The sequence below is a fragment of the Triticum dicoccoides genome, chromosome 5B (assembly GCF_002162155.2).
Source record: "Triticum dicoccoides isolate Atlit2015 ecotype Zavitan chromosome 5B, WEW_v2.0, whole genome shotgun sequence".
NCBI classification, from domain to species: Eukaryota; Viridiplantae; Streptophyta; class Magnoliopsida; order Poales; family Poaceae; genus Triticum; species Triticum dicoccoides.
In genome coordinates this window covers 665,431,058-665,437,091 of record NC_041389.1, presented here as the reverse complement: position 1 = coordinate 665,437,091, position 6,034 = coordinate 665,431,058, and positions in this window count along the sequence as shown.

The window sequence follows — 6,034 nt, the reverse complement described above, 5'->3', positions numbered from 1 at the left end:
CTCTACCGAAGGCGGCCGAACGACGTGTCCCTGCGTTTCTTTCCCAGAGAGCAAGGGAAGGAGCTGCTGGCATACATACACGATGGAGACTGTGGGCACCACTCATCCTCATGGACCCTCGTTGGTAAGTCATTTCGCAGCGGATTCTACTGGCCCACGGCACTCAGCAACGCCACCGAGCTGGTGAAGGCTTGTGAGGCCTGTCAGTTCCACGCCAACCAGATCCACCAGCCAGCGGGAGGACTGCAGACCATACCCCTCTCATGGCCATTCGCAGTTTGGGGGCTGGACATCCTGGGCCCGTTCCCTCGGGCGCCAGGGGGCTACCGCTACCTCTACGTCGCCATGGACAAGTTCACCAAGTGGGCTGAGGTGGAAGCCATCCGCACCATACCCGCAGGCTCGGCAGTCAAGTTCATCAAGGGCCTCGTGAGCCGATTTGGGGTGCCCAACTGCATTATCACCGACAACGGTTCGCAGTTCACCAGCAATCTTTTCAAAATGTACTGTGCTAACCTTGGAACGCAGATATGCTACAATTTGGTGGCGCACCCCCGAAGCAACGGCTAGGCTGAGCGAGCCAACGCGGAGGTCCTGAGGGGCCTCAAAACCAGGACCTTCAAGAAGAAGCTGGAAGCCTGCGGCAGGGGCTGGTACGACGAGCTCCAATCCGTGCTATGGTCTATCCGCACGACCGCGACCAAGCCGACTGGCGAGACCCCGTTCTTTCTGGTTTACGGAGCTGAAGCCGTTCTCCCTCATGAGGTAAGGCGTCGCTCCGCACGGGTCCTGGCGTTCGACGAGGCGCAACAGGACGCCATGCGGGGGACGGATCTCATGCTGGGGGAGGAGCGCCGTCGAGAAGCCGTGCTGCGAGCAACAAGGTACCAACAAGCACTGTGGCGATACCACTGCCGCACATCCGCCCCAGGACTCTTGAGGTAGGGGACCTCGTGCTCAGACGGGTTCTCTCTAGGGAGGGGCTGCATAAGCTCTCTCCCATGTGGGAGGGCCCGTTCAAAGTTGTTCATGTTTCCATGCCCGACTCCGCGCGCTTGGAGACCCAGGAGGGGGTACCCATCCAGAACGTGTGGAACATTCAACATCTCCGAAGGTTTTACCCCTGAGAAAGGCCTGGTGCCTGTGAAGAATGCGAATGCGTGTGAAGTTGCTGCATTTTGGAAAAGGCCCGGTGCCTGTGAAGAAGGCGAATGCCTGTGAAGTTGCTGCATTTTGGAAAAGGCCCGGTGCCTGTGAAGAAGGCGAATGCTTGTGAAGTTGCTGCGTTTTGGAAAAGGCCTGGTGCCCGTGAAGAAGGCAAACGCCTGTGAAGCTTGCCGCCCGTGACACTCTCACGTAATAATGAGTGGGGCTGTACACGCCCCGGATTCTCCGGAGTGCCGCCCTCGGGCCTCGAGGGCTCCCGCCCACGCCCAGTGGCAGCACTTAGCTCCGCGCTGGTGAGAAGACGTCGAAGACTAGATTAGGTGCCGGACGCGGCTTTTTCATTTGCTTTCTGAAGTTGGTTTGTTTGTCCCTATTTGAAGTTTTATCGAAGTTGTTACCGATTCTAGCTCGCGACCCTTCGTCCATTTCGCTTGTTTGCTTTGTTTTCTCTCGCACAAGTCTCGCGAGGGAGGAGCACGGGCACCCTCGCGAGTGTTTTCTGCCCCGGTGGTTTGGAACTTCCCTATCCGAGTCTACTGCGGGAGCACCCCTCCCAGTCCATGCCCCACGGGCATCGCGACACGATCACGGGACCTGGGTTGATCGTCCCTGCTACCGAGGCGGGAAACCACCCCTACTGACTAACCCTTGCAGGGCACAAGGCGCACGGTGAGGCCCCAGCCTCAGGAGGCGAAGGCCGCGACGAGCTCCCCTCAAGCTAAGTGATTTTCGCACATAAACACGCAGAATGAAAGCATAGCGCATAAACAGTGGAAACAACGCGACAATTAGAACAACAACAGTTTGACACGCCCCTGTGGGGCACTAGACTACCTTCTTTTTGCGCAGGGAAGGGAGAAAAGCAAAATGGGTGCAGCTTGCCCAGCGTCAGCTCTCGGCAAGGGCTCGTACTACCTCCGGAGCTCAGCTGGATTCCGTCTCCCTCTTCACCGAGGCACGGTGGCGGGCCGACCCGCTGCCTCCTCCCAGGCGGGCACGACGGCGAGGGGGCTGGTCGCGACCACCGCTGGAGGAGCTGTCGTCCGGTGGGGAGTCACAAAGCTTGGCGGGCCTCGGGCACCGCTGCCCGCGCGCCTCCCACCGCCTTCACCCCGATCAACGCCGGGGCTGGGCGCACGGCCGCGGTCATCGTCTTCGGGACAGCATCCAGCGCGGTGGTCGTCTTCCCCGAACACCCTCACGTAGAGGGTGGCATCGCCGTCGAACTTGAAGTGTAGAGTGCACCATCGGCTCAGGCCGCGCGCGGGAATACATTTGCTAGCCGCGGGTCAGGGCCGCCTCCCCGGCGACAGAGACCCCCAGCGTAGCCCAGGAGGCCCTGCTGCAGCAACCATCCGCCTGAAGCCAAAGGCTACCCGGGGCACCAGCAGGAAGTTCACCTACAAAGAAGCGGGGGAGCTGGAGCCAAGTGCCGGTCGAGTCCGCAGACCACACGACGAACTTCGACAGCACCTCCACCGAGCGGGAACGCGGCTTGGGGGGTTGCACCACCGCGGCGTACCTCTCGTCGGTAGCCGGGCGCCCGTCGCCATGCAGAGGGCTGCTTCCGCGACCACGTGAGGCCGCGGCGGGGGCCGTAGGGTACTTGCGAGGGCGCCCCGGCCACGCTTGGTCGGAGGGGAGCCAGGCCCTTCCTGGCGAGCCTTTCCTTTCTCCGCGGCCGAGAACCTCTTCGGCGGAGCCATGGGGACGACGAGCAGCCGGGAAGAAGAAGGGGAATAGCAAGAAGTGGAATAGCAGGAAGGGATGAACTGGAAGGGCTCGCGCCGTTCCGTGCATATAGCTGGAGGAGGCCAACCGATGGCCTCCACGATCACAGGTAATCATGACCCGTTTTGCATGCAGGGACTTGTCAATCCGTGCAGTTGCCGAGGCATCATGGGGAAGCAGGGACGCCCACTTCCAATCAACCACCGCGCGCGCCCAAGGCCGCAAGCTATTAGGGCCCGCGGCGCTTCGCACTTGCCCCTTCGCTTCTCTGCTAAGCCAAGTCCAGGCGCGCCTTGGGCCCGGGGGCTACTGTCAGTGTTCTGGGAATGGGGGTACCCAGACTTGCCTGCCTGCGGCCTGCGGCGTGGCTCAAGGAGTGGCCCAGTATGGCCCATCTTCATCAACACAAGCTTAAGACACTCACGAGGGGCCAAGCCTCATGGGGCGGACGACAGGAAGCTTCCTCAGGCACAGCCTCGTCAGGATGGCTCATGAGGAGGCAGAGAGATCATGGCGGGGTACCTCCCGAGGTGCCCATGACGCAAGCCGTGATGACCGAAGCCAGGCGGGCACTGGCCTGTGCAGAGTCCTTGTTTCCTCTTTGGTGCAAAGGGGGCAAGTGCAGGCAAGGGTATCAAGCAAAGGCAACCATTTCGGTGCAACAAGACCAAGACCAACAGAGCGGCAGGATGGAGGTCATCATGGAGCCCAAGCCGGCATCATCGTCAGAGTCTTTGGCAGGTTAGGACCAACTTTAGTCAGGATAAGTGTACTAGATGTTCCCCTTCAAAATGGCCAATTGTTGGCGCCCTTCCTGCTCAATATTTGGGAAGAGGACCAAGGCCTTGCTCTATAAATAGGGCTAGCCACCGTAGTATAGGGGCATCGGATCCTAATCTGGAAGAGACCGATTGAGCCTTAGCCAGAACCACCAACACAAGAGCTCCTTCCCTCGCGAGGCAGTTCTTCCTTTGTATTGTTCATCATCAGCCCCCGAGGCAATCCACTACACCACAAACTAGAGTAGGGTATTACACCACAATGGTGGCCCGAAATAGTATAAACCTCGTGTCCCTTGTGTTGTTCTTCGTGTAGTTTAGATCCTTTGCGAGGCGACGAGATGTGAGTAGGTAGGAGGTGAGATGTCCGTGCGCACCCCAGAGTTCGAACCTAAAGGGTCTGCCGGAACCCAAAATCCGACACAAACGTTCAGCGTGCGGACCCTACGGGTTCAAGAACTATGTAGACAAGACCGAGACACCTCTCTGGTCAATAACCAATAGCAGAACCTGCATGCTCATATTGGTTCCCACATATTGTACGAAGATCCTTATCGGTCGAACCGCAATGTCAACATACGTTATTCCCTTTGTCATCGGTATGTTACTTGCCCGAGATTCGATCGTTGGTATCTTCATACCTAGTTTAATCTCATTACCGGCAAGTCTCTTTACTCGTTTTGTAGTGCATCATCCCATAACTAACTTATTAGTCACATTGCTTCCAAGGCTTCATATGATGTGCATTACTGAGAGGGCCCAGAGATACCTCTCTGATACTCCGAGTGACAAATCCTAATCTCGATCTATGCCAACGCAACAAAAACCTTCGGAGATACCTATAGAGCATCTTTATAATCACCCAGTTACGTTGTGACGTTTGATAGCACACAAGGCATTCCTCTGGTGTCCGGTAGTTGCATAATCTCATAGTCAGAGGAATATATATTTGACACGAAGAAAGAAGTAGCAATAAAACTGAACGATCATTATGCTAAGCTAATGCATGGTCTCGTCCATCACATCATTCCACTAATGATGTGATCCCATTTATCAAATGACAACTCATGTCCATGGCTAGGAAACTTAACCATCTTTGATCAACGAGCTAGTCTAGTAGAGGCATACTAGGGACACGGTGTTTTGTCTATGTATTCACACATGTATCAAGTTTCCGGTTAGTACAATTCTAGCATGAATAATAAACATTTATCATGAATAAGGAAATATAAAATAACAAATTTATTATTGCCTCTAGGGCATATTTCCTTCAAGGACTCCTGTATGCTTGGACGGCAAGTTTGGTGTCCGGTTGTACTGTTTCCATCTTCTGTAAACCGACTCTGTACAACCCTAGGCGCCTCCGCTGTGTATATAAACCAGAGGGTTTAGTCCGTAGAGGCTATCAGAATATCATAGGCTAGATAGCTAGGGTTTAGCCATTATGATCTCGAGGTAGATTGAGTCTTGTAACCCCTATACTCATCGAACACAATCAAGCAAGACGTTGGGTTTTACCTCCTTTAAGAGGGCTCGAACCTGGGTAAACATCGTGTCCCCATTGTCCCTTGTTACCATTGATCCTTAGACTCAGAGCATGGGCCCCCCTACCCGAGATCTACCGATTTTGACATCAACAGAGGTGGCTCGGCTCCTAGCAGCAGAGTTCATCCGCGAGATATACCACTCCGAGTGGCTCGCCAATGTCCTCATGGTTCCCAAGAAGGATAGGTCGCTCCGCATGTGCATTGACTTCAGGCATATCAATCGGGCCTGCCTGAAAGATCATTTTCCGCTCCACCGCATCGATCAGATAGTCGACTCGACTGTGGGATGTGAGCTTTGTCTTTTCTTGATGCGTATTCTGGATGCCATCAGATCCGACTATTTGGGCCAGATGAGATAAAAACAGCCTTCATCACCCCATTCAGGTGTTTTTGCTATGTCCTTTCAGTCTCAAGAATGTCGGAGCCACATTCATGCGCATGATTCAGAAGTGCCTGCTCACTCAGATCAATGCGGAGGCATATATGAATGATATTGTGGTGAAGTCACGCAAGAGTTCTGACCTGTTGACTGATATCGCTGAAACTTTCGCCAATCTAAGAAGATATGATATCAAGTTGAATCCTTCCAAGTGCACATTCGGAGTACCCAGAGGAAAGTTACTCGGTTTCCTTGTTTCCGAATGAGGGATATATGCTAATCCCGAGAAAATTGGGGTAATTCTCCGAATGAAACGCCATGTGTGTGTACATGACGTTCAGAAGCTTACAGGATGTCTTGCTGCATTGAGTCGATTCATTTCATGTCTTGGTGAGAAGGCACTGCCCCTCTACCGACTGATGAATAAGTCT